Here is a 27930-nt window from a genome sequence, read left to right as displayed (position 1 = left end):
CCTCTTTCTGTACTGATTTAATAATTGTTTTAACTTAAGGAGTGGGACTGCTTTTCCCCCCCTTCTTTATATTGAATTCTAAATCTATTCTTTCCAGTCTGTATCAGGAGAATCTTACCAGTACCAGTGGTATTAGCTATACCAGTGATGAGCTGAGTTGAGTGAGGGATGTGATGCTCTGATCCTCAGCTCTGAATATCAGAGCAAAGGGAAATTGTGACCTTTAATATTTTGTTTTGCTCACCTGATTGTCAGTTCGCTTTCTACCAAACCTTGAAGCTCCTGCAAAGGGCTTTGAAGCCCTTTCCACTTAAATTAATCGCATTGTACCTTGGTGTGAATTCTTCAATTTGCAGATAAGCATGAAACTTTTCAGGCTATTTGAGCTACTGCTCATCCCTTCGTATAGTGTAGACACATAAAACTACAAAGCATTTCATCTTACCTGCCTGCAGCAAAGAAGGATTTCATAGCCACAGAACAAAGAGAGAACCATGTTATTGAGGGATCATGGGCTTTTCTGGAAAGTAGAGGGACAAACTGAACTGTGCCTGTACCTTTTAAGAATCATGGGTACTTAAGCACCTGATGTATGTATAGTATGTCTAAGAATTTCAGCTGGCAACCTGATCTACTTGAAGATGTCTCTGCTCATTGCAGGGGGGTTGGACTAGATGAGCTTTGAAGGTCCCTTCCAACCCAAACCGTTCTGTGATTCTATGACGTTTAGGGGAGTTGTCAGCTTTTTTCATATTGCTAAGTGCAATTAAAAAGCAGACATGCTGTGATTCTATGATTCTAATCAGAAAAGTAATTTCTTAAACCAGCAGTTTGGTTATTTGTTTGGAGGTGGCTAAAAGAAATTGTAAAGAATATGCCTATACTCTGCTCACGTAGGTGCTTTGAGCAGGTTAAGTGTCATCTGTTCTTGTGCAGGAACAGGATGACAGGTTCATAATAACATTTATAGGGACTTAAAATGCAGAACGTGCCAGAAGAAAACATGTCCCTCTGGTTTGTGGTGCCCATGGGAGCTATTTTCTTCAGTGGGTCATTTTATTTTTTGATAATTGGATGCTGTCACTGATCTGAGCTCCAAACCACCTGCTATCTTAAGGACCATGTTTACTGTCTTAGATGACACAGACTTTCCCACTTGGGCTGACTTGTGCAAGGCAGCTGGTTAGCTTATGTGAGGAAGCTCTGCTTCTGGAAAATGTCTGTGCAGCCTGGTGTTCTTCTATGAAAACTGTCTTTATATAAAAAAGATAAATAATGTGGCTTTAGTCACTCTTGGAATGTTTTCCCTCTACACAGAAATGCTTTTCTTGCTCTAATAGAATCATAGAATGCTTTGGGTTGGAAAGGACCTTAAAGATCATCTAGTTCCAACCCCCCTGCCAGTAATACTTAATAATATTTTAAAAATCTGGTCTCATCTTGAAGCTCCATGTGAATTCTAAGTTTTACCTCGGTTGGACACTTTGTCCACTGACATCAGGCCTCTTGAGTTTGCCCTGCAAATTATTCTTTTTCTGAAAAAGGGTAGAAATAAGTATTTCAGAGAAAAGCTGAAATCAGTGGACTTTGTAATGGAATCAAATTACCTGATTTGATGTGGTCTGGGGTCCAATAAATGACTCGTTCTTTGAAACAATGATGATGTAGAAAGTGATTAGGCAACTAATTAACATACTTATTAATCACAGAAAGACTTAGTAAGTCACCAAAAGGTTGGCTTCATGCTGCTTATGAAAAACAGCTTGGTACATTTTTAAAACAATTTTTTAATTGATGAGGAGTAGGATTAATGTGTCTGGGCTGAAGCATCAGACAGCCACAGATCTTTCTCGCACAGCTGAGTCGTTGGAGAGCTGTAGTGGCAATCAAGTACCCAAATTTATGTGGATCTAAACAATTGCAGATATGGCCAAATGAAAACGTAATAATAAAAGGAATTCAGCTGTGAAATGAACGTCCAGAAGTGAGCTAAGCCACCATTTCCCCGTGTTGTCTATGCTGCAGCAACCACCTCTTTCTCTTTGTGTTATGAATCCTTATGTATGGATTTAAAAGAGGTGGATTTAAAGGTGTGAGTAGAATGACTCAAATGTGCACATGGATTAGAGGATTTTATCTTTTCCTTTATTTTCATTTCCCCTCTTGCAGTAATTTCAGGAACTACAAGGAAATAACCATTAAAAGGCTATAAACTGAAATACATTCCTTTAAACGGGTATTCTCTCCTGATGTGTGTATGGCATAAAGGAGCGTTCGGTCATTGAAACAGAAGTCCCCATGAGTAAAACTAGAAGGAGTTACTGGTTTTGTCTTGTGGAGCACAAACCAAAAGCTTTGTCACTTAATGGTGTGCTACAAAGTAAAAGGAATATAATTGCCCAGGCATTTTGCTGAGCTGAGACATAGCACTTTACCCAATCTTATACTTAGAGCAGCTCCTTCCCATGGCTTGTGCAGGCTCCCAAGGTCAGCTGCATTCATTTGATGTTAATGGGCTTTGGAAACCAATACAATCAATATTAGCTCATGTGCTTATCTCCTGCTAAGGAGTTCCCTACCCATTCTGTTTTACTTCTCCTGAGCCAGTTTAATGCAAACCCAATATATCTTGTGGAAAAATGTAAAGAAACAATCATTGACTCATTTTGGAGCTGGTTTCTGTCAGTTATTTACTGTTCTGGTAGTCATCATCAGTATAACAATATACACGGCACTGTTGTATGCAAAGAACAAAATCAGGCAGTTGATGCTGCCAGATTAATTGATGCTGGTAGTGTTAATTTTTCAAGTTACCTGGAAACTGCTGAAGGCAGACTTAATTAAAAGTGCTGGGCATCTTCTGAGAAATACATATTTAATGACCTTAATACTTACCATCAAAATCCTTCTCTTGGCCTGATGCTCTGCCAACAGAAGAGGATTAACTTACTTAACCCCCACCCAGGGAGGGTTTTACTTGGTTCCTTAGGTCCTTCAGGACAAGTCACTATGGATATTTTTGCAGGGAGATTGAAGATCCAGAGCCTGGCTAGTAAAATGCCTGAGACAGTGGCTAACTCAGAGTACAGTTTACCAGGGAGGTATATCCTGATGCAGTCAGGAAGATCCAGGACCCGCTGCAGAGCAGGGGTTTTTGGGTTTTGGATGTGCACAGAAGTACACAGGGCTTGGAGCAACCTGGGCATGGCAGAGGGTTAGATGAGATGACCTCTAAGGTCACTCCCAACCCAAACCATTCTATGTAAAGATGTGTGACCAAAGGTGGATGTGTCTGTCTTGAGTCACTTGGCCGGAGAAAGTAATACATGAAGTCAGTATTTCTACCAAAGGGAGTTTAGATTCATGCACATCATATGCATGTTTTGCTGCAGTAGAACTTTTTTGTTCTAAATTTGTTAAAATCCTGAAGGGCAAGTATTGACTGCTTGAGTAATTTGGTGGTTTTGTGAGGACTGTCTCACTGCAGTACTATGCTGACTGTGCCAGTTGTCTGTCTTCCACTTCTTCGGAAAGCAGTGTAATCACTTGAAAGACTGAGGTAGTAGAATATCTGTCTCCATCCATGCCATCAATAAAGAGGCATTTGAGAGGATATTACATTCCTATGTGCTGGGGACTGGTTTTGGCTTTATCAAATAAAATCAAACCAAGTATATTATTCGGTTGTCTGTCAATTTTATGCAACATTGCTCTTCTGCAGTGAATTCAGCAAGCCATTTCCTCTGGAAAGCTGCTTCTCGACCAAATTAGCTATATCTGCAAGAGCTGAAAGATCTGCCTGCTGTAGGGGTTAGAGGATCACTTCCTCCTGAAGGGTATGTCTATGGGAATATGCTGCTGTAAAAGCTTCATTGTAGCTCTTCATAATCTGTGTTTTAAAGATGTTCGGCTCAAGGATGCAATGCATATGAACACCATATGTGGACATTTGGTCACTGCTCTGAAGAAAATGTGCCATCTGCTGAAGCAAAACAAATTCTTCCAGGTTTTCTTGATGGTCTCTCATGCATGTAATAGTTGAGTCCAACTCTACTTAGCAGATCTAATGGGAGCTGCAGGTCGCCTGTAGCGATATTCCAGGCCCATGTAATTGTCTGTCTGTGTTGTCTGTAGTTTCTAATTGGAATGGAGGTGTCCTGCTTTCCTTTGCCCTGCTCTGTCATCTCTGGCAGTTTGTGAGAGCCTCCTAGCCAGCCTTAATTAAGTAATGGAAACTGCTACTTCCCTCTCCAAAGCTTGTTCTCATTCCTTTATCCCGTACTTCCCAGAACTTAACAGAGCAGTAAAAACAGTAATTAGTGCTCTAATTGCTTATAAATAGTAATATAACAGACTTACTGTCAAACTAACAACCACAAAGCAATCTGCTCTTTGAGAATCTTTCAAATTCTGAGCACTGAGGCATTCAAAGTAGTACATTATATTGAAGTATTGAAGTAATTTGCTTCAAAAATAAAATATACCCTGGAAATTTATCCTGGCAGCTGTGACAAGCTGCACTCCTGAGCATGTATCTGTTTCAGGTCTGGTTGCTCATCTCTCTTCTCCTAATCCATAGTGCTGATTAATGGCTTGTGTCTACTCCTAATTTTAAATATTTACTATTTGCTGTGTACTGGATTCATAAACTTTGTGGATTGTATTTTTTTGTTGTTGTTGGTTTTTTTTTTTTTTTTGTTTTGTTTTGTTTTGTTTTCCTGGAAAAAAAATCTTCCCAGCCCTGATGGAGTGTTACTGGACTGTTTTCTTTGTCTCTTACAGCTTGTATATTATTAATGAAGCCACTAAAGGGGAGCGGGGAGATAAGGTGGAGCAAGGGAGCTGCTGGTAGATGAGGTGCAGATGGTAGGAACACACAGATCAGTGACCACCAGGTTTCTCCGCCTTGAGTTTTCTTCTGCCTGAGGGCAGGACAAAAGGGCACTTTCCAACCGCAATTACAGAAAGAAAACAGATGGATGGAATATGTGAGAAGAGCTCGTGACAGGGAGAATTCACACTTTATAGCTATCGATAGGTTGGCACTCTTAATCTTTTTATTCATACTTGAGCCTTTGAAAATTAATTGTTATTTGATGTGTCCCTTTATAAAATAAATAGAAAAGCAGTGGGGGGAAACCCATCTACTTGCATGCTGCTTTAGGTGCTGTGTTGTGCTGATGGCTTTTATTGACGTGTAGCATTTGCTGGGATTCATGAGTAATGATGAGGTAATAGAGAGATAGGTCTCTACACCCACCCCAAAGTGATAAATACAACCTTTGGCAGAATCCTCAGCTTGCTCATTTGCCATGAAGCCCCTGAGAAATCTCTTGTGGATATGAGACACAGCTGCAACAAACAGCTATATTCACTGCATATTGGTTTTTACCTTCCTTTTTTAGAGGAAGTGTGACAGTGCTTCCTGAATTATTTAATACTGTAGGGATCTTATAAATTTATGGACCTTCTTGATGAGCTGTTAACATTTGAAGGGTAGTTCTAGTTTAGAAGTATCATAGTTTATCATTCAGTCTCCTAAGAAAGGGAAGGAAAGATTTTTTTATTTTTTTTTTCCCCTACCTCACCACTGTTATAGGTGCTAGAACTCGATCTATAGTCATTTGGGCTATTTCATGGAGAGGGGAATAAAAAAGCCAGCAGTAAAGTCATAGCTATAAGGCATCATCTCAGGTTAGAGCTGTTTCTTGCTCTGAAATCTGCTGATTCAGGACGAAATTGCCCAGGCAGGTTGACTCAGCACTTTCTTCTTCCAAGGCAGCATACCCCAGAGGGTATCCCGCTGCAACATCATTTTATTCTTGCTATTGAAATTAAGATTTTGGGTTGCTCGATAAAATTATTGCAATTGTCTTGGCAGACTGCCCAAGGCTGCTTAAAGCAGGAGGCCAAATGGCTGCTGGAGCATGTGCTATCGCTTCCCCCCCCAGCCCTGGCAGTAGTTGTGTCAGTCATTTGCAGATCCTTTGGCACCTTTCCTTTTCTCTCATGGAAATTATTTCTTTGGGGGATTTGTATGTGACTACTTAAATGTTTTTGCATACCTTTTTTTGTCACACTAAATGTGAGATGGTTGTGTTGGAAATGACTGAAGAAATATTAACTCAAGGACTTGCTTGTGTAATGCTGGTTCTGGGATGATGCCCCATGCATCCAAAAAAGAACTTGTCTGGAGTGGCAGTTTTGATCCAGTGGGTTTGTAAAACATCTTTGTATCTTCTATAGAATGCTTTTTCTCAGAAGCACTGTTCAGTAGCACTTTCTACATGCCCAAATGGGTTAATGCAGGCAAAGCCGAGTGAGCAGTGTGTGTGTCAGAGATACAAAACTGATAACTCAAATAAGTTGTATGAATTTTGGGAGTTGAAACTAGATGATCTTAAGGTTCTTTCCAACCCTAACCATTCTGTGATTCTATGATTCTAAGTTGCCCTGTTGGTGTACTTGCTTGCTTTATGTCATAGCAACATTGCCTTATAATATGAAATATGTGAAAGCCTCTTTAGGTGGACTCCAGAAGTGGCTGCGAGGGGAGATGTATACCCTTTAAGTATTGATTTTCTTTGCCCTCCCCACATACACATCCTCTGGAGGTTGTTTTATTAAATATGTTGGTTACCTAAGAAAAATGCTTTAACTGGGATGGTACATGTCAAAGGTGATCCCTTCAAGTTCCAGGGCAGGGAAGTGTCTATATCCTCCATGCTCTCCCCTCCCCAATATTCTTGCTAAAACGAATACTTGGTACATTTATTTATAATCATATTTGAATGTATGATTTGTGTATTGGACCTAATATACCTACATTTGTAGCTTTTACTCAGTTTGACTCACAGGCCCATCAAAATGGGTCTAAGATGAGAATTGTCTTGTCGGCTAGAAGGCAGCTCCAGGTGGATATTGGGCTGTAACAAGACATTTTAAATGGCTAGTTCTTCTTCCCAATGTTTGCGGAGGTGTGTGTTTGCTGATCCACTCGGGAGGGTATTTTCTACATGAACTTTAGCAGACAGTCCTCGGTAGAGTTTGGCTGCTGTTTGGAAGGGCAGAATCTGCCCTCTGCTGGGTTCGTCAGGTACTAAGAAACTGATAATTCAGAGCTTCACACAAGACTACTAAATTGCATATTGAGCTTTAATCCCCATTTGATACTCTGTCCCAGAGGTACCAAGTTGTTGTTCTACATTTTGGCATGCTGACTTTTTAAAATCACAGTAAACTCACTGAAAATGAGCAGGCTAAACCAAAAAAGTACCGCGATGCCTCCAAGGTGGCTTTAGCCAGATACGAATTGAAGATTAAATTTGGCTATTTCAGTTTTAACCAGAATGCATTGATAGCAACTTGAGACACCGTTCAATGGTGACTTTTTAATGTTGTTTCGGATTGAGAACTGTTGTATAATGCTGGAGGTAATAGACTCTTAAAAATTTATACACACCAAAGCTAAGTCAAAGTGGTGGTTATAGAGAGCCTGACATACAAATTACATGTTAGGGACAAAGAGCCAGTTGGAAATACATCTGGGCTGGTCATTGTCCCATCCTGATGTGTTATCTGTCCAGTAAGTGGTTTTTGTGAGCAGGCTTGTGTGTGTTAGTTAGGTTAGCTCATTCCTGAGAGGCTGTTGGAAACTGAAGAAGGCTTAAAAGGGGAAGACTGGCCAAAGGCTTGAATAACAAATCTTCTTTATGGGAAGGAGGTTTTGTGTTCAGAAAGGAATACATGGCTCCCCTGTCTCTTGGAGGTGCTCCTTTTCCAAAAGTGACTGAATCCCATTGCTCACCTGACTTCTAAGCAGAAACCACCTTTTAAAGTCAAACTCAATAAATAGATTGCAGCAGCTAAATTCAGCCTGGTTTGATATTTTAAGGATCACTACTGAACTTATACTTCAGAAGTGGAAGACCCCTCTACTCTGCTCGCATGAGACCCCCCTTGGAGCACTGTGTCCAGTTCTGGTGTCCTCAGTATAAGAAGGACATGGAGCTGTTGGAGCAAGTCCAGAGGAGGCCATGAGGATGATCAGGGGGCTGGAGCACCTCCTGTACGAAGACAGGCTGAGAAAGTTAGGGCTGTTCAGCCTGGAGAAGGGAAGCTGCATGGAGACCCCATAGCAGCCTTCCAGTATCTGAAGGGAGCCTACAAGGATGCTGAAGAGGGACTCTTCATCAGGGACTGTAGTGATAGGACAAGGGGTAACGGGTTCAAACTTAAACAGGGGAAGTTCAGATTAGATAAAAGGAAGAAGCTCTTCCCTCTGAGGGTCATGAGGCACTGGCACAGGTTGCCCAGGGAAGTTGTGAATGTTCCATCCCTGGCAGTGTTCAGGGCTGAGGTTCGGAACAACCTGGTTTAGTGGAAGGTGTCCATGCCCATGGTAGGGGGTTGGGACTGCATGAGCTTTAAGGTCCCTTCCAACACAAGTAATTCTGTGATTCCATGATTGTCATACAAAAACTTTCTATTTCTCATCCAGGCATCAGATTTCTGGTATTGCATAGTATGACTTGGTTTTACATAGAAGATGGGAAAAATTAGGGGCTTTCCTGAATGCATCATACTTTTTTTCTGTTCCCTGAACAGCATTTTTTGTATTTAGGGTTAGTTCAGATGATCTCAGAAGAATTATTTTAACCAACTCATTAAATCAATGTCTTTTTACACCACCATTATAATGACTTTAAACTGTTGCGCTGTTTTTGTATGTCTGCATCTCTAGGGTTGGAGGCCTCAGTCTGCAGTGGTCCATGCAGATGTTCGACTGGCAATATCTCGTTAGGATGAAGGCTCATCTCTGCAGGACTGAGACATCATTTGCTAATAGCAACACAACTGTTTCTGGTATCAAGCTGTGGGAAGGGATAATAGAGGCAGTCATTGTCTCTGCCTGTTTCTGTGTTATTCCCAGGACATAAGTTAATGACTAGCAAACAGCATCACATGTGAAAGGGAATGTACAAGTCCTGCCTGTGTATATCTGTTGGGAATCCCATATAAGGCTATTCTGTTGAGTTAATTTGATAAATACCTTAGGAAATTGCAGTTGGGAAATCACAGTATGTTTTATATCTGCATGCAACACATAGCACGCTGCGTTTGACTCTTCATCTGCCTTAGGTAGCTGTAGGAACAAAAATGTACCCTCAGCCTGGTTTTCCTTCCCATTGACTGAAGCAGCTCAAAGATGAGATTGGAGGTCCCCCTGGGCAGTCTGGACCTAGAAATATTTAAGTAAGAGTATCAAGGTAGAGATGAAAATGGTATTGAGGAAAGGTTTTGAGCAAGTAAATGAATAAATATATTAGGTTAATAGACTTCTAATAAAATCCAGCCCTTTCAACTGGAAAAAACTGAGTTTGAGGCATCTGAAATGGATATAATGTGTCCCGGACTCAGGATTACTGGATTGGTAAGTAAGTCACATTGTGTCGTAACAGGTAGTTTGGAACCAGCATTAAAGTCTGGTTTTACTTTTTTTTTTTTATGTTTTCAAGAACCATGTCCATATTTCAAATTATGGTTCCTGTATGTTTCCCATCTTGGAAGCTGTAATGGGTGCTTTGTTTTTCCTACAGTGAATTAGAGGGCTGGAGCAGCTCTGCTCTGGAGACCGGCTAAGAGAGCTGGACTTGTTCAGCCTGGAGAAGAGAAGGGTCCGGTGAGACCTTAGAGCAGCTTCCAGTGCCTAAAGGGGCTACAGGAAACCTGGAAAGGGGCTTTGGACAAGGGCCTGTAGGGACAGGACAAGGGAGAATGGCTTTAACCTGACAGGGGAGATTGAGATGAGATTTTAGGAAGAAGTTCTTCCTTGGGAGGGTGTTGAGGTGCTGGCACAGGTTGCCCAGAGAAGCTGTGGCTGCCCCATCCCTGGCAGTGTTCAAGGCCAGGTTGGACGGGGGTTGGAGCAACGTGGTGTAGTGGAAAGTGCTAATGAAACTAGGAGTGTGCATCCATTATAGCTCTGGGGGCTTTCCTTTGGGAGGGAAGCAGGCAGGAACACAGCCCTTTGTGACTGAGCCACCCTCACTGAAAGCCTTGAAGGAAACAGTAGCTCTTCACTCTTCTTGCAGTGATGCTTTTGCTTGCCCAACCCAGGTATGAGCCAGACTAGTAAGTTAAACTAGCAGATAACTAACTGCAAAACACAGCCTCAGCAGACCATGAGGCTGAACTGGAGGCAGCTCCTGTGCCAGTCCCACCTCTGGAAGCTCTTACCTTGGCTTAGTTGTGTTATAAAACTGCTGCCAAAGTGTTAAAATGTCCCTTTTTTTTTGCCTTGTGTAATCTGGAAACGTGCAGGTTTCTTGTTAAATCTTGATTGGCATATTTTAGCAATAGCACATTAAACTAAGCTAAAGGAGTGGTAGTGGTGGTCTTAATATCATAGAGTCATAGTGTATATATGTAACCACTAACTCATTTATTGCAACAAGAACAAAATAAGAGTTGTCTCTTTCTCATTTCCTGCTTAACTGTATCAGTCAAGTTTTCAGTGCAAATGTCCAAAAGAAGAGAAACCAGCTGAGACTTGTGTGAGCACTTCCATCCCATGTGCGTTTTAGGGCAGTTCAGGCTTGATGGCCATTCAGATATTTTGCAGTTCAAGGTAAGGATTGCTTATCAGGGATATCTGCTAAATCACCCTCCTTCATAAACCTTCCTCTTCATTGGCTTAAGTTAGGCTTATACGGAAAGGCTAATGTTTATTATGGGTATCAGGCATGGTTTGCTCTGCATATACTTTATACAGGTACATGAACAGAGTGAGAGAGCAGGATTGTAGAGGAGCTCTTGCCTGTTATACGATGGTTTGGGTTGAAAGGGAACTTAAAGATGATCCAGTTCCAACCCTCTGCTGTGGATGTTTTCTAAATGTGCACTGAAAGAAAATCTATTGGCTAAAAAGAGGAGAAGAATCCTTAGTTCTTTCAAACAGTGACAACCTTTACATATGAATGTCTATATATGTATATATATAGATACATATGTAGATATATCTATCCATATATCCATATAGAATATCTCTATATATAGAACATGTGTGTGTATTTATATATATATATATATATATATGGAGAGAGAGAAAGACAGTGATAGAGATCCTGTCTCCACTGTTTTCTGCTCAGTGAACTAGAAGGTGCTTGGCCTCTGTCTCTTGCCAGGGTTTATTTGGGGATGGGGAAATAAACACCACTACTGCTACTGAATGGCAGATGTTTGGAAATAAAAAATGATCTGGAAGTCTTGGAGCAATAGCTTTTGTATTTATGAATACTTTAATACAAAAGGCAAAGCCAAAATATGCTTCTTGATGATACTTCAGATTCCTTCAGTTCTCACGTGAGAAAACATTCAATAACCTGTTTAAAAGAAGGTATGTATATATGAATAGGGAGGAGATATTGGTAACCTCCAGCGTGATTGGATTTTGGTTAATTTTCCAGAATTATGCTATTACTTTTTTTTTTTTCTAGGTGCCATTTCACAAACAAAATCTGATTGATCAAGAGTCACTGGCCAAAGGGCAGCCAGTGAGGTTGCTTGTAAATAAATATATTGGTGATGCTCTGGAGCACACGCATGATTTCACAGCAGGCAGTTGCAGTGGCTTTAAAATAGTATATTAGCAAAATGTAGAAGTTTTTGCAGAGAATGGAGGCTGACTACTGAAAATAAAGTAGTTTGCAACTGCTGCCAGGGGGAAGGAATGGGAGTTGAGAGGAAAAGCTACAACTGGAACCAGATTCTGGGGCAACAGAGAAACCTTCATATATAGGATATATAGAACTGATCTCCAGTTGCTCAAGTTGGGCTATAAAATGTCTCTTCCCTATTCCACCATCCAAAGGCCAAGGCTTACACAAGAGTGTAAGCTGCTTGTAATTCATCTGCTGTGTCCTGGAAAGCAGAAGAGCAAATTGACCCCCCTGGCTTTTAAACCTGTGGAATTAAGGAATATTTTACTCAACATAAGACCACTAACCACTTCTGGCTATTTCAACACTTGTACTCTAAGATGGACACAGGATTGCAAATATTATTGTTAGCTGCGCTAAGAGGGTAGGAACTGTGTAATTCTGCTGCTGGTGAGTTTGTTTGATCAGCCACTTTCTTTTTGAAGTGGTACAGCCTCTTGGTTAGGAATGTCTTATGGTGGCTTTAAGTTTGGTTATTCTTTTTCTGCTGGGTCATTTTTGAATACTAAAATGTTTTCTTTCCCCTTTGGTTATCATCTTCTCCCCCAAGTACTGGGGAGGTCTAAGGAGCTCAGAAGCTCCACAGGCAAGTCTGGGAAAGCTTCCCATGTTGTCCTGATGGTGTAGATCTGGATTATAGTCTCCTCACCGGAGGGTGGCTATAGCAAATTTGCACGATTTTGTGATATGGAGCAATGTGACAAGTTGCTGCGTTCATTTCACTTGTCAGAACTGGCATATAAACTCATGTTATAGCTAAGAAGATAAATCCATGCACTCACAGCATGGTTCATTGGCTTGTTGGATGTAAGCATTCAGAGGTAAAGGAAATGAAAAGGCTTCTGAACTTTGCTAAAACTCATCTTTAATTCCTTCAAGCGTTTTCTTTTTCCTTTTTTTTTTTTTTTTTTTCTTTCTCCAGCAGACAGTCTTTTCTAATATCCAATTCACTGGCCACTTGTATATTGTAATATTTTCCAAAAATAATAATATACTGAACAGAGGAAATAAACTGCCTCAAGCATGCAGATAATAATTGAGAAACACGTATCACCAAGCAGCAAATATTCCTAAAATCCCTTTGTAGTGCCTTTTGTTTTAAATGGTTCTCAGGATTTCTGCCCTGCAGGTCTTGCTGTGGGCTGTTGCTGCAGGGTGGGATTTGTAATGTGCTGACAACAGGGGGCAGAGCGAGTTTATGTTTGAAAAGAAGAGAAATCACTGTCAGAGGAGTCAATGACTATTTTTTTTCCTCCAAGTATATTGAAAAAGCTAATAGCAAGTCCTCTGTTTAAATCTGCTGTGCAGAACGTGGGGATGGCTGAGCATTTCAAAGGCTTGGTTGCTGTCTTAGATCCTCTTGTATAAAGCAGATAAGGCAGTTAATCTAAAAGTTTGTATTTATTTGGGTTGATTCAAAATCTTTTTATTAACTGTTTATTTAATTTTAGCCACCCAATATGGCTCTGGCAAGCTCTCAGCATACTTCTGGCTGCCTTGACTGTCTAAAGAGACTTTTGGCAGGGTCCTAGGTCTGGGATTTGCACGCTTTTTCCATCCTAACAAGCATGCTTGAGGCGCCTAACCATACTTAGCAAATGAAAAAGGAACAAACTTCACTTAACCATGAAAGGAGTAGGAAGGGAATCTGTTGCTGCCGTTATTACATCCACACGTCTTGGTTTAATTTGGACTTTGATGGTGAAGAAGTGGCAATCTGGTTTCTGTTGTACTTCAAAAGTACAAAAGCATCGTAAACTGCCTTTGTAATTATTGCTTTATGTTTTTTAAAGGGGTGAAGCATAGGTTTGAGGGGACACTTGTCATGTTTCTCAAATATTCATGGTTATCTGACAAGGTAACACATTGCTTGTGGAACAGACTGCAAACCTGACTTCATATTTCAAAGGCTTTGAATACAATTATTAGTTGTTTCCTATGAATTTCGTAATAGTGACCTGGGTTTTAAATTTTTTTATATATATATGTATGAAAAATCACCTATGGAAAATACCTGCAGTTTCCCAGTCCAGCTGATGTACCATCAGAACATAGACTTCTTTCATCTTAGCTAACCCCAACTGTATTATTAGGGGCATTGGTTAAGCCACTGGCTAAGGGCAGTCTTCATTTAGAATAAGGCATTGGAAATTCCATGTCCATTCTTTATATGGAAATGTTTATACAGTATAAACTTGGGCTTAGTAAAGCAAGTCTTTTTCATCTGGACAGTCTCTCCACACAATGCATCATGCCAGACAATAGATGAAGTGTTTTAATATGGTAGTAAGCAGTGTGTGTGTGTGTGTATGTATATACTTATTAAAAAGATATATTTATATATATGCAAGCAGATGTGAAATGGCCTTTCATTTCCTGCCTTTTAAGGGAGATTACATTGCACAGCTACCTACCCTTGGTGGGATGTTTAGCTCCCACTTTTGAATGCCTCAGAGCATTCACACACTCATGTTGTGAGATGGGAGGGAGACAAATTACCTAAGTGTTCTGAATGGACCAATCCACCCCTTGGAAGTTATAGTTTAAATTCTTCTAGCTGTGGCAAGAAATACAGGAAAATCACTTGGTGATAGCGTGTGCAGTAGCTGTTTTCTGCTACTAAGAATGAATTCCTGAAGACAATATTCATCTATGTCTACACTTCTCCCCAAAATAAGTGTTGCTGTTTCAAATGACTGCAAATAAAACTTGCAGACACCTTTGTTGCTTGTGCTTACAGACACGTGGTCCAAAAAAGCTTAACTTTTAAAGCTTTCTGTTGTGCAGTTGCTTCTAAGGAGTTTAGGAAGGTGAAGTCAGCACAACAGAATGCACTTTATATAGCATATATAATTGTAATGGAAATAATTTAGGTTGTATTCCGGTATTTCCTGCTCATTTGAAAAGAGAAATGGCAACAGTCTGTCCTTCTCCCTACCACATGCACTGTTCAAATATGGATTCTCTTTATTTAACCCTTAAGTCTCATCCAGCTCTGTCTCCTACATTCTGAGGTGGCTGCCTTTCTGCATTGAAGTCCCAAGGTACACCAAATGCCCCATGAATCTTTGTTAGATCAGTGCAATGTCCATTGATTTGAGCAGTTGGATGAGCTCCTGCAGGTCAGGTAAGGATAAAAAAAATCATTGAGGTCTTTGAAATAAATGTATGCTGAAGTTATCTCTGACTTTGGTGTGAATTAGTATGTGCTTAAGGATTTCCCTCAGGAGGAACACCTTTCCCAAACAGGCACAGTTACCTGTTGTGACAGAACAAGGGGTGATGGTTTTAAACTAAAAGAGGAGAGTTTCAGCCTAGATGTAAGGAAAAAACTTTACAATGAGGGTGGTAAAACACTGGCACAGGTTGCCCAGAGAGGTAATGGATGCCCCATCCCTGGAGACATTCAAGGCCAGGCTGGATGTGGTTATGGGTAACCTGATCTAGTTCAAGATGTCCCTGCGTATTGCAAGGGCTTGGAACTAGATGAGCTTTGAAGGTCCTTTCCAACCCAGACCATTCTGTGATCAGGTAAGGGACAGCCGTATCTATGCAACAGCTGAAACGGTTGCAGACAGGCAAAGCCATGTTGTCTGTTTAATGCCTGGGGAAGAGCTGCTTGTCCCACAGTTCTCATTCAGTATTCATTTTGTCCAGGAAATGCTTTCCAGTTTTATTGATGCACATGACACACTGTGAAAATTCAGATATGCCTTCAAGTTGTATACTGCAAGTGTTAATGTTGTAAGAATGAATTGTCAGAATTTGGTTCAGTAGAGCCATAGCTCAACCACTTGTATTCTTGGTGGTTGTACGTTGGGCTCTAATAATATTTTAATTCAAAGACAATGCTGCCTGAAAAAGTTTCTCATAAAGCATTACATTAAGTGGCCCAGGTTGCCCAGAGAAGCTGTGGCTGCCCCATGCCTGGCAGTGTTCGAGGTCAGGCTGGACAAGGCTTGGAGCAACCTGGTCTAGTGGAAGATGTCCCTGCCTGTGGCAGCAGGGTTGGAACTGGATGAGCTTTAAAGTTCCTTCCAGCTCAAACCAGTCTGTGATTGTATGACTAATTTGTCATGAAATAGCTGGTGTTAACACTAAATAGCTGTAAATTTTGAATGGATGCCATTCCAAACAACTTCAAAATGCAATACTTAGTTTTGCTTTTGAAATAGAAATGCCAACTGCAAATGGAGGAAATGGGTTGGTTTTTTTTTTTTTAGATTTACAGTGCTGCTTCTCATAGGCTTGCTTCTGAGGAGGACTAGAGAAGTTCTCAATAAGTCTTACAAGGACTGGGTGAGAATAGCTTTCATTTCTGCTGTTGATCACTTATAAGTTCTAGTCATAGATTTGGTTGTCTGTATCATTACCTCATGTTGGGGTAATGTGAAATAAAAATGAAGTAGGATGTGAAGTGCCAGAGGTGAAGTCAATTTGCCACATTTTTTATAAAACCTGGTCATGTATTGGTGAGTTTTAGGTGGATCCACAACTTTACTGCACTAGTAAGTGCAATACGTGAGCAATACTCCTCTGGGCTTCATTTGAAGTTTGTTATAATGTTTTCTTGTGAAGCTGCAGATTCATCTGCATAATACTGACTTGAAAACAAGCAAGCAAGATGTCACTGTTGTAGCGTGGTGGCTGAGTGGCTGTGGGGCCTGTCGTCCCTCTGAGCAGAAGGCAGCAGATGCTTTTCTGTGACACACACAAAAAAGGATCGTTGCTATGTGTAACTGTGAAAAATTGATCTCACTGTTGCAGAGTGTGTCCTGAAATTCAGTACGGATTTTCCTCCTGCATACTCTTAAATTAAACAATTTTGACCTTCCTTGTGACTTGGATGCCATTTTGTTGGTTGTTTCCTTGCTCTTTCTGCAGCGATGTGTTGGATGATGTTGCTATCAGCACCTTGGTTTGTATCAGAAAATAAGTTTAGGAATCACTTAGTAGGGTTGATCTCACTGTAGCAAACTGTGGAGACGCTGAAGGGGCAGAGGGATATGTCCAGAGCTTCATTTAGTAGCTTCTGATGAGTTGCCATACTCCTTTCTTGAAAGGAGAAACTGGGATGGAAAATGAACAAAGGCCAGGTTTGGGTCTTACCAGAGCACGTGTATTGTATGATATAGAATGTCTCATTCATAATGCTGGGCCTTTCTAAAAGCATATTTCATTTCAGACTGTTTATTGTTGCAGATCCAAGTGAAACTCATAGAATCTGTTTTCACAGAATGTGATAGGGACCAGAGCACGTCCGTGGGTGTTATCGCGCAGCTCAAAGGTAGGAATATGTGTAGTTTATTTTGGCCTGCTGGTTCTGGGAGAGAAGTGAATGGGAGAGCTGTGTAAGGCAAAATGTCAGCAATAGGCCTTCTGTCAAGGGATGCTCACTTGCTTTGGGGCTGGATCAGTGTAAACTGCAGTGTGTGAGTGCAGCAGAGGCAAAAATGCATCACCTCTGCCAGCGATTCTGCTGCAGCGAAGGATCTGCCTTCTGTGCATTGCGCCATGTTCTGTCTTTTTCACAGCTTCGTTTCCTTTCTTTTCAGCAGTGAAATGCTTTGTCTCATTTCAGGCTATTTTTATCCTCTTATCATAGTTATTTCCTTGGGTAAATAGTTTTCTGGTGCTGCTGCTGGGAGCTGGAACGTTGTGGTACAGTAGGTATGGATGATGTGGGAGGTGAGATGCAGCAATAGAACAGTCCTTTTATTTCCTATTTTTTTGACCTGCTTCAAACAAAGCAAGCTCCCACGTCAGCAGGATGGTGCCTTGAGGAGAGAAAAAAAGAACAAACCCCCAAACCAAACCCAGAAAGCCCACAAAATGTTATGGATGTAAAATATGTTTGGGCAGAATAAATGATTTTTTCCAGTTTGTTTATCTGGGCAATCAACTGTGTGCTCTGTGCTGGTTTTTAGATGTATTTTTTTCCCCCCACACAGTTGATTTAGAGTGACAAGGCCTCTTACCTAAGCACCTGGAGGGAGAAGATTGCAGGGCATGGGTGGAGGCTGTAGCAGAAACCTTTGATAACTGTATTTAGAGATTCTGTTATTTGGTCTAAAATCCAAAAATCATTGTCAACAGTGGGGACTGAAAACCTCCACTCTGCACAGCAGGAGTGTGGAAACCATAGGACCTGTCGTTCAAGCTCTTACAAGCATGTGATCCTATACATGCCTCTGCATATGCTATTTGTTATCAGTGTACTCTGACTTGATCTTTTCCGTTCAGTTATTCTGAGGGGTTTTGCAGGCTGTCCCATCCGTGAGAAAAGGAATTGTTTCCCCACATACCTTTTTGGGAGGGATTTTTATCAAGATTACTGGGAACATTTGTTCTACATCCTTATGAAGTTTACTGAATTTATAATCACTTGAAATTTAATTGGAATGTGGAGCAGTGAATGATATAGGTGGCTCTGTACATCACTGGAATGGGAAGTTCTCTAAGTCTTGAAAACTTTTCCTAGAAAATGCTATCATTTTGCCTAGATTTCATACAGACTCAGTACATTAGTGGAAGGTGTCCATGCCCATGGTAGGGGGGTGAAACTGAATGAGCTTTTAAGGTCCCTTCCAACCCAAACCATTCTAGGATTAAGTAGAAGCAGAGCAGGTGCTGATTTAAAAGAATGTGTAGGATATGTCAAACTACTTTGGACAGTGAAGAAAAATATATAAACACTTTTTAAAAAACTTTAAAAATACATAAGCACTTTTAAGAGTGCTTAATGTAAGCAGTGTTCTGTGCTGACTGAAAAACAGATGGGGCAAATTCTTTTCAGAGCTTGTCTGATGATTTCCTCTGAGGTGCAAGGTGTAACGTAGTTGATATCAAATTCTGCCTGTGAAAGCTGAGTTTCCAAACTAGAAAGCTTGAATCCAAGTGAGATCACGGGAGCTGGGAGTGGAGTTATGAGGCTGACAGGCGTTAAATTTATAGTTGTTGTATTTGAAGGTCATTTGAAATAATTTGGCTGTGGATGAAGTTACTCTTGAGAAAAATGAAAAGTTAGCTGTCTAACATGTATTAATTTTAAGGAGAATTTTGTTGTTTGGCAAAACATGGCTGCATCGGTGGTGTGGTGGGATACTCCTTCTCCAGGCTGATAGTCAGCCATATCCGTGTTTAAATGGCAACTTCTATTTTGTTGCCACCTTAATTTATAACTTGAAATTCACTTTGGAAATGTTAAGTCATTAACCTGAGGAGCTGGTGGGACGTTGGTGCTGTTCCCTGTTCAGCCTGATCTATTCCCATGGTGCAAAGCTCTATTGCTGTTTTGCATTTCTTCCCCTTCATTCATGCCTTTGAATTATGCCGTGCTCTTACTACTTAAAATTGAGATGTGAAACTTACCTTTATCTTGGATTCTCATATCCATTTCGTACTGCCGCTTTTTTTTTGTTTGGATTTTTAACAATAGGTTTCACTTACTATTTTTATCTTCTATTCTTCTACACATAATAGCGTGTATTACCTGCCTTGACGTAACGAAATAATGATCCTTACCTAAAAATAACTCTTCAGTGCAAATATCTAGGTATCCACTTCTTTGCCTTTAGGCTCACTAATATTTGGTGCTTTCATTTCCTTCCATTCCAGTAAGTTAAATATATAAATATGGTAGAAATAAAAAGCTTTAGCATTGTCTGTGCATGTTTTTGGTTGGGATAGGATTACAGCTTTGAAAGATTCTAAATTATGAAATTATGCTGTTGTAATTGGCAGTTGCTATTAATTAATAAGGAGTGTGAAGAGTAAGAGAACCCTCAGTCTGTACGGTCCTGTCTGGGTCACAAAATCTCTTCAAGTAGGTTAAGGTCAAATGTGGTTTTCTTCTTTTTTTCCTTCCTAGTGTCAGTACTAATAAGGAAAATGAAGGCTTCCTTCTCACTGTCTCTTTGGGCTTCAGTAGTACAGAACTGCTTTGGAAATTCATTTTATTTTAAGTCCTTAAGCTAGTATTGCTGGACTCTTCATAGGCCAAGCCTGGAGGATATTATGGGACTTGAAAGAAAATGTGATACTCAATGGTGAGAAACCACAGCAGGGTTCAAATTGCTTTTAATTGAGACTTTCCCCCTCTCTCTCTTAAGCAGGGCAGATTAATTTTATCCCAGTGTGAACCATCCACTGGATAGGCTTGTACCTATAGCAAAGATTTTGAATATTGGAGCTTTGGATATATAGAGCTTCTCATTGCATCGAGTGCCAGATCACCACCCATGTCCTAGCCCTGGGAGAAATCAAAGACGATTCTGAACCGCTGTTGTGTAATCTGCATCTAAAGATCTGCCCTGTGTTCAATTTGACTGATTTCCAAATATCAGTGGGATTTCTTCTGTCTTCTACTGGTTTGCTGGTGGTTTTTACTTTTTTTACTTATACTTGGGTACTTGATTGTGTAGACTAGTTTATTTATCATGCCACAAGGAATTTTCTGTATCTGATATTTGACCTGAAAGTGTTACTAAAGGGAGCTATTAAACTTATAAATCTACTCCACAAATGCATCCTGCAACTCACAAAGGTCATTCACATTTTCACATCATAAAGCACACCAAGGTAAAGGGTGGTACGAATCAAATTAATTAGAAAAACTATGGTAAGTCTAGATATTCCTCCTTATTTTAGCTTCAGCATTAATCCCACTCTAAAACTCCTAATCAAGCCAGTGCTTGTATTTAATGGAGGCTTATTTCCCAACTTTATTGCTGTTCTGCACTAGCATGTGTCTCTTATCTAGAGCATGAAAAACAAATGACACTTGTTTGGAAGAAAGCTGGTGTTATTTAAAGCAAACTCTTAAATGTGCTCTGTCAAGTAGGGAAGGGCAGTGAGTGAAGAGAAAACAAGATACAGCTTTGTCTTTGTTGAATATATTGCTTTAATCCACCCCAGAAATCTAAACAAATGATGGTACAACCACCATTTTCCATAAAAATAACAGTGAGGTGGAACAAGAGATTGACAGTCTCTGTGGGAGAAGCTAGTATGGATCCCCATTCTCAAGGGATGAGGTATGAACCCACATCTCTTACTGGAGCTGTCCAAGAGCGTTCGAATGCAGTGTTCAGGATAGGGCTTCTTCAGCCCCTTCTTTTGTACAGCCTTGTAAAACGGAAGTCCTAGGTGCTCCTGACCATGAGAACATATTGCTGTTGCCAGCAGACACCAGAGCTACTCACTACCTTCTGCCCAAACACTAGGTAGGAGTTTTGTACCAAATTAAATACTGTCAACAGAGGAGGAGCCACCTTGGCATGCCCTAAGAGCGAGTGATTACAACACTCAGCAGGGTTGTGCAAGAATTTGATTTGAAAAAGAGCTTGGGTTTGGGCCAGCAGAGAGTTTGAACCATGGTGCTCCTCTGGAGTTTAAACCCACACTGCCTCACTATTCATATTCTAGATTTGCCTGTAAAAAAACATGGGGGTTTTATTTAGTTCAGTGTGTTCAATCCAAACTCATTGCCGGGGATGGTTTAACCAAAATGAGGTTTTAATGGATAACTTGTCTGCTGAAAAAGTGATGCAGGTTTGATCATGGGAATTTTCTAGTGATAATAAAGTAACATGTTTGTGGCAACAAGAAGGTCTGTGAAATGACTGGATGATCCAGTTTGTCATTCTGGCATTGATTTTTGCTAATGTGGAAATCACTGTCCCAGAAGTATTCAAAAGCTGTGTAGATGAGGCCCTTAGTGACATGGTTTAGTGGTTTAAAGGTTAGACTTGATGATCTTAAAGGTCTTTTCCAACCTATTTGATTCTATGATTTTAATGTTTTCTCAGTTACTAGAAAATCTGTATGCATTGCAGCTGGGGAGTGAAAGAGCAGCATGAGGTTTGCCACTCGAGTCTTTCAGTTCAAAAATTGCCAAGAAATCATGGATAAATAGAAATCATGTTGTAAATGGAGCATACTGGTGCATCAAGTGGTTTGAACTTCTTAGCACTACAGAAAATAATATCAGTATTTAGTAGGGAAAGGTCTGCCAGTCCCTGCATTGGTATGTTTACTAGTTAACATGACTAAAAGCCAAAGTTTTGTAGTTCAACACCAAACTACTGATTTGTAAGCAAAAATTATCTGTACATCCTACGGGCTGCTTCTGTAGCAAGATCAGGGATGTTGTTATTAAGCTCCTATGTGAGCACTGAGTGGGAGGGTTTGCCTCTGTTCATTGTATATTTATAATATATACAGCAAGTTGTGGAAAGTCAAATTAGCAAAAACTCTGGTTCTGGATAAGAAATCAAGTTTTACATAAGTAGGTAAAGAATAGTAACTCGAGCCATGTCATCACAAGTAATTTCAACCTCCCATGTGAATTCCAAGCAAAATACCGTATAAAGGAAGCATTACATTTGTAGGGTAGGTAAGGCCAGGTTGCACAGGGCTTGGAGCAACCTGATCTAGTGGAAGGTGTCCCTGCCTGTGGCAGGGGGTTGGAACTGAATGAGCTTTAAGGTCCCTTCAAACCCAAACCACTGTGATTCTGTGATTCCTAAGGTTCCTTACCAGACCAAAGGGAGTAATAGAAGACTTACACAAATGTACTGTAATATTGAAAATATCAGTGATGATCCTCTGGTATGCCTTTTCAACACTTTTAATTGACATCTTGCATTTGATTTGGCAATATAGTTAGCAGTGTTTAAATCCCAGGTACAATTTAGCAAGATAAATGGCAACCAGAGAGGCTGGACAAACAAGTTGTGAAAGTTCCTGGTTACCATCAGTATATTTGTTTTCAAACTCTCTCGTAGCCTGTTTCCCATCACAATGTCCTGAGAAGACCTTGCTCTAGGTTTTTATTAAAGCTTTGGTATGTGTTCTTCCCATGATACGTACAAGTATTTCCATTAAAGCTAATCAATCAACACCAAATAACACATGCTTTTACCATTAATGGGAGCAGTGGGTGTGCGAGGAGGACAGAACCTCACATGTAAAGGCAGCACAAAGCACAGGAGGATATTAATATCCCAGGTAGCTCTTATGTTGGGTTATATGGTTGCCTTTTGAGGTCAGATAGGATTAGGGGTTGTACAGTGTGCGGCTTGTTTTCTAGCTAAGAGTTTGCCAAATAATGGAAGTGGGAACAGGGTACTTCAAATATATAGGATGGGAGGAAGGCAGAAGAGTAATTCATTGAAGAGACAGCCCGTCTTTTATCCATTTATCAATGCAGCATACCAAACACATATTTTCAGAATGTTTCACCTGCAGGTATTCTGCAGCGCTTGGTAGCTCCAATAGCAATTTCTGCTTTTGATGCAGCAGTGGTCAGCTCTAGTGTATTTTTGCATATCTCTAGGCATAAAGAAATGTGTAATTATCTGATAACATTACCTGCCTTTTTACATGAGCCTGTCACTGGTGAAAGACCAAGAAATGTCTGTCTAGAAGTGATATTCAAGGCTGAGGGAAACTTACCTTTCATGTTCTTAACTTGCTCTGTCTTCTAGCTGTTGAAGCTAGCTGGAGAGCTCAAGATGAGTGGCAGGGCTGGTTGGGTACTTCTTGTGTTGCTCTGGCATGCAGATTTTTGGTGGGATTTTATTATAACACACCCCCTCCAAAACGGGAGTACTTTAGGAAACACAAAAATCGGATTCCCGCTGAGAGCCTTTTTCAATAAGCTTAAATGATGTAGGTTCAAAAGACAGGTTGTAGGCTCTTATGGATATTTTAAACTCAGAGGTTAAAATTTCTGTGAGTAGCTCAGATTTGCTTGTTGTGTTTTTTTTTTTTTTCTCAGGATAGTAATTCCCTATGCGATGCAGCAGCAGTATTCATACCTTCAGAAGGCATACATTGGCTTTACCAGGATTCCAGGTGGAGTGAGGGAAGAAGGAATAAAAACCTGTTTTTTCCCTGGTTTATCTTGCTTAATGGGCCACACAAATCAAATGGTTTCAAATCAATTTGGCAGATGGAAATTTAAAGAAAAAAATGCAGATTCAGAGTATTCTTGAAATATAATTAATAGCAAGTCTCATGAGCCATTTATTGTTTGCAAAGGAAATAAGACATTTATTAATTTAACATTTTACTAATGACTTAAGAAAGGATAAGGTAACAGCTCCAAGTTATGACCCATAAATATTACTGACTCATTGATATTTGGTAATGCTGACTTGAGTGCATTTATGTAGTGTTAAATGCTCTGGCCTGGATCTGATAGAATATTCACACACATGCTTAATTTGGGAACGCCAGGGGGAGGCTTCATCCTATTCACACATTTGTGATTCCTGAATTTGCTGTGGGGGGCATCATGCGGTCCTAATTGGAAGGATGTTCATTAGGCATATTTCATTAATATATAATCACCATAAATACAGTGACCTTTGAGATAATTGTCACATATTTTGATTCATTACTGCATTTTCCTCTTGTTTATTCATCAGGCATGAAAATGTATGAATTTCTTTGCTTCCCGATGCTAAGTAATATATCATGTGTTTTATGGTAATTTGTAAGAGATTTTATAGAGAATTTCCTCTTTAAATACAAGAAATGACAGGAAGATGGAATTAAGCTCTTCAGTTAGCATAGCAGTGACTACCCATCCCCACTTCTTTATGAATTTCAATGTACATATGTAAGCAGACTTCATATTCCTTCCAGACGTGTAAATTTATGTAGACATACCCCAGGCTAACCTGATGCTTTGCAGCTTTCCCACTGATTCAAGAAGAACACCATCAGCAGAAGGCTCATGGCATCTCTGCTGCTGCTGGGGCCAATGTTGTGGCCTGCACCTAGCTCTGCCACTCATCACTATCATGCTGGTATCAAGCCAGTTTGGGCATGTCTGGGTGAGCTATAGTCTCAGCTGATTGCCAAGGCTGATGTTGTATGTAATTCCCATATTCCCATTTCACTTGGCAGATGTGTATATTGGGAAAAGCAAAACTGAAGGTTTTGAGGTCAAGGTTGATTTTACTGTCTGAAAATAATGTAAGGATAATATTAAGGGGTTTTTTTTGTGGCTTTCTGAGGGGGGTTATTGATGATATAGTAGTGAAGAACAAGGTCTGTCAAGAGCTGAGGTGTGTATATAATGCATTGAGAGTAACCATTCAGTTGTGATAGAATTGTTTCTATCCATAAGCAATACTGAAATATTTCCTCTTGAAAAATCAAATTAAGATGAAGCAACCCTAAAGGGCATATTGTTCAGTTGGCTGTTATAATGGGCTGGGTTATAAAAGGAAGCTTCCGTTTTCTCCGTGATTTGAGCAACCTGGTCTAGTTGAAGGTGTCCCTGCTGGTGGCAGTGGGTTGAAAATGCGTGAGCTTTAAGGTTCCTTCAACCCAAACCAGCCTGTGATTGTATGATGCTATTATTTTCTTTTTCATACCTGTTTATATTAAGCTTGCATGTTCCCCAAAAGGCCTTTTTGTTTCCTTTACACCAACAATTTGAATAATTTCCAAACTACTGATTGATAGTAGGTCTCATTGTATTAACTAGCTGTGTTGACTTTTCCTGATGGAGTGATTACCTTCCTGATGCTCTCATTCAGGAGCCACTTCTAATGCACACATGTTCTTTTGATTCAGTTTCTTTAAAATAAAAGGAAGAGCAGCTTGGTTGGTGAAGATTTTAGGTCTGTCACTGTGGCCATGTATGAGCAACTATCACTACAGTCCCTGATGAATAGTCCCTCTCCAGCATCCTTGTAGGCCCCCTTCAGCCACTGGAAGGCTGCTGTGAGGTCTCCATGCAGCTTCTCTTCTCCAGGCTGAACAACAACAATGTTCTCAGCCTGCCTTCATATGGGAGGTGCTCCAGCCCCTGATCATCCTCATGGCCTCCTCTGGATTTGGTCCAACAGCTCCATGTCCTTCTTAATTTGGGGACACCAGAACTGTACACAGTGCTCCAAGTGGGGAGTTGTCTGAGAATACCGTTGTCTGTGTTGTCTTGCCCTGCTTTGGTCTGTCCCTAGGTTGGTGCCTAAGACAGCGATTCCACTTTTACTGGGAAGAGCACACTTTTTTTTAACAGCAGTGACTTCAGAGGTATTCCAAGAATAGTGGTTTTGTGTAGGTTTTTTTCCCCCCTGCATGTCATTCTGTCTACGAGAAGGTCTGAATTTTCAGTAAATAATCATTAAAATGATGTCTGTTCTGTGGCTTCCTTCAAATGCTGATTCATACCCAGATTTAATTAGAGTCTGGATACAATAAATGGACAGAAAACTGCTGGAAGCTGAAAGTGACTGAGATAGACTGGTCTAGCCTAGAGTCTTCTGCACCAAGGAGAGAATTTTCCATCTGAATCAAGGAAAAAGAGAAATCAAATGAGATGATGTATTGCGTCCTTTATAGAGGAAGACTCTGAAGCAAATCCCATTTAGAACATCAGCTGGCTTCACAGTGTCAGGCTACACCACATATTTTCTAGGATTTTGTACCTTTTGAAGGTAAACATTGACTTTTTCTTTGTTTTCTGAAGTCTGTATTTTTGGATTAACTTTGATCAAGTGTTACAGTGTTTAGTATGTGTTATAGTATGTTTCCGTGTCTCAGGACAAAGCCTTATGATATCTTTTTACTGCTCATGGTAGTATTTACCAGAGGAAAGTGATTTAGAAGTCTGGAGCATGTATGACTTGTTTTAAAATTGAGTACTTTTCCTTCAGAAAGTCTCATCCCTTAAAGTTATTCCAATGCTAATATATAATCTGTTGGCACACAAATAATATGATATTTTCTTTATGCCATAAGTCTCTAAGTTTTTATTGGTGTTTGCTGGTTGATGGAAAACTGGCAGAGCTAGATCTGGCAGAACTGGTCCAGTTATAAGGTTTACCAGTTTGCATGTTTGTCGTTCTTGGCCTGTGAAGTGTTGTATTTTACACTTGATGCTTCAAGATTAGCATGATAGATTAGTGTGCTTAGTTAGATGTTTTTACCATTTATGCTCTTATTAACTGTTCTGTTGATCCTAGGTCCTTTTTTGTTCTTGATGGATGCAGCGTCACAGCAATACCTCAACTTGTAAATCAGGTGTTGCTTTATGCTATGCTGATGATGTGTTAGAATCCATGAGATAGATGTATAAACATACCGGGAAGTGCAAAAAATTCCCCTTGTAATATAAATTCACAAGCTCTGTCAGCTGCCTTGCAAGCTGTGTTATGGTAGTGTTATCCATTAAATTTACTACACGTAAAATGAAGAAGCCTGGTAAGTCCAAGAGGCATCCCAGTTCAGGAGGTATCAAGAACTTATGCCTCCTTGTGCTTATCACTAGGATGTGTGAAACTTGAGATCAGGAACAAGCAAGCCTGTAAGAAAGAATGAAGCTCCTGTTTAACTGTGGATCTAAACCCTGTATGTGATCTCAGACATAGGTCCTTATGTATGTGTATGCTTATATCACTTGAGAGCTTGGATGCTCTGTATGGCTTTTCAAGGCCAGGCTGGACAGAGCCTTGGGTGATATGGTCTAGTGGAAGGTGTCCCTGCCCATGGCAGAGGGTTGGAACTGGATGATCTTAAGTGGGTTTCCAATCCAAACCATTCTATGATTCAATGTCATGATACACATGCAAGAAAAAATTTTGAGGTATGTATATGTAGACACTATGCAACATCTATATTTTTCATTTTCAGTCCACATTCTGGAATATAGGGTCTCTTGGAAAGCAGATGGAGAGATGAGAGAATTTTGGATGATGCTTCCTGTAGATTATTTTTCCTGGATGCTTTGGATTCTTTGTTTTCTTCTTGTGCCAATGGTCTCTCTTCATATACAGAATCATAGAATGGGTATGTGTGTATGTATATATCTCTCTTAAAATATCAGCACTCATCTATTTGTATCATTTTGAGAACTAAAGGCTGTGTTCCACTTTGGGCTTTTAATATGATCACTTCAAATTTCAGTTCTCTTCCAGTGAAAAAGGTCATCAACTCTTCACTGCTAACCATCTGTATGAATAACTTATGTAGTTCTATAATGATTTTTCAGCAATAACCTTTGGCTTGTTTTACATCTGCTCTGAGCTGGTTAAGCATGAGGCAGATCCAATCTAAAACTTGGAGCTGCATTTGCATGACATTGTACCTGAGCTGGTAAGCCAAGGCTCTTAGCTTTGAACTTCAGCTGGCTCAGACAGATGGGGCTCTGAACATAAGCTGGATATGAAACACAAACACTGATACCATA

The 27930-nt window shown here is 40.2% G+C and overlaps 1 protein-coding gene across 1 annotated transcript in view; it reads left to right on the top strand.

Annotated features, from left to right (window-relative positions):
- The window catches only part of NAV2 (neuron navigator 2), a 400494-nt gene that overhangs the window by 92893 nt on the left and 279671 nt on the right, over positions 1 to 27930 (top strand). The gene's annotated exons all lie outside the window — the stretch shown is intronic.

This window comes from Pezoporus flaviventris, unplaced genomic scaffold (genome assembly GCF_033815535.1).
Source record: "Pezoporus flaviventris isolate CSIRO_AGI_PZ_B2104156 unplaced genomic scaffold, CSIRO_AGI_Pfla_v1 ptg000014l, whole genome shotgun sequence".
Lineage (NCBI taxonomy): Eukaryota > Metazoa > Chordata > Aves > Psittaciformes > Psittacidae > Pezoporus > Pezoporus flaviventris.
The sequence above is the reverse complement of the archived record's forward strand: the minus strand, read 5'-3'. Positions and strand labels throughout refer to the sequence as shown.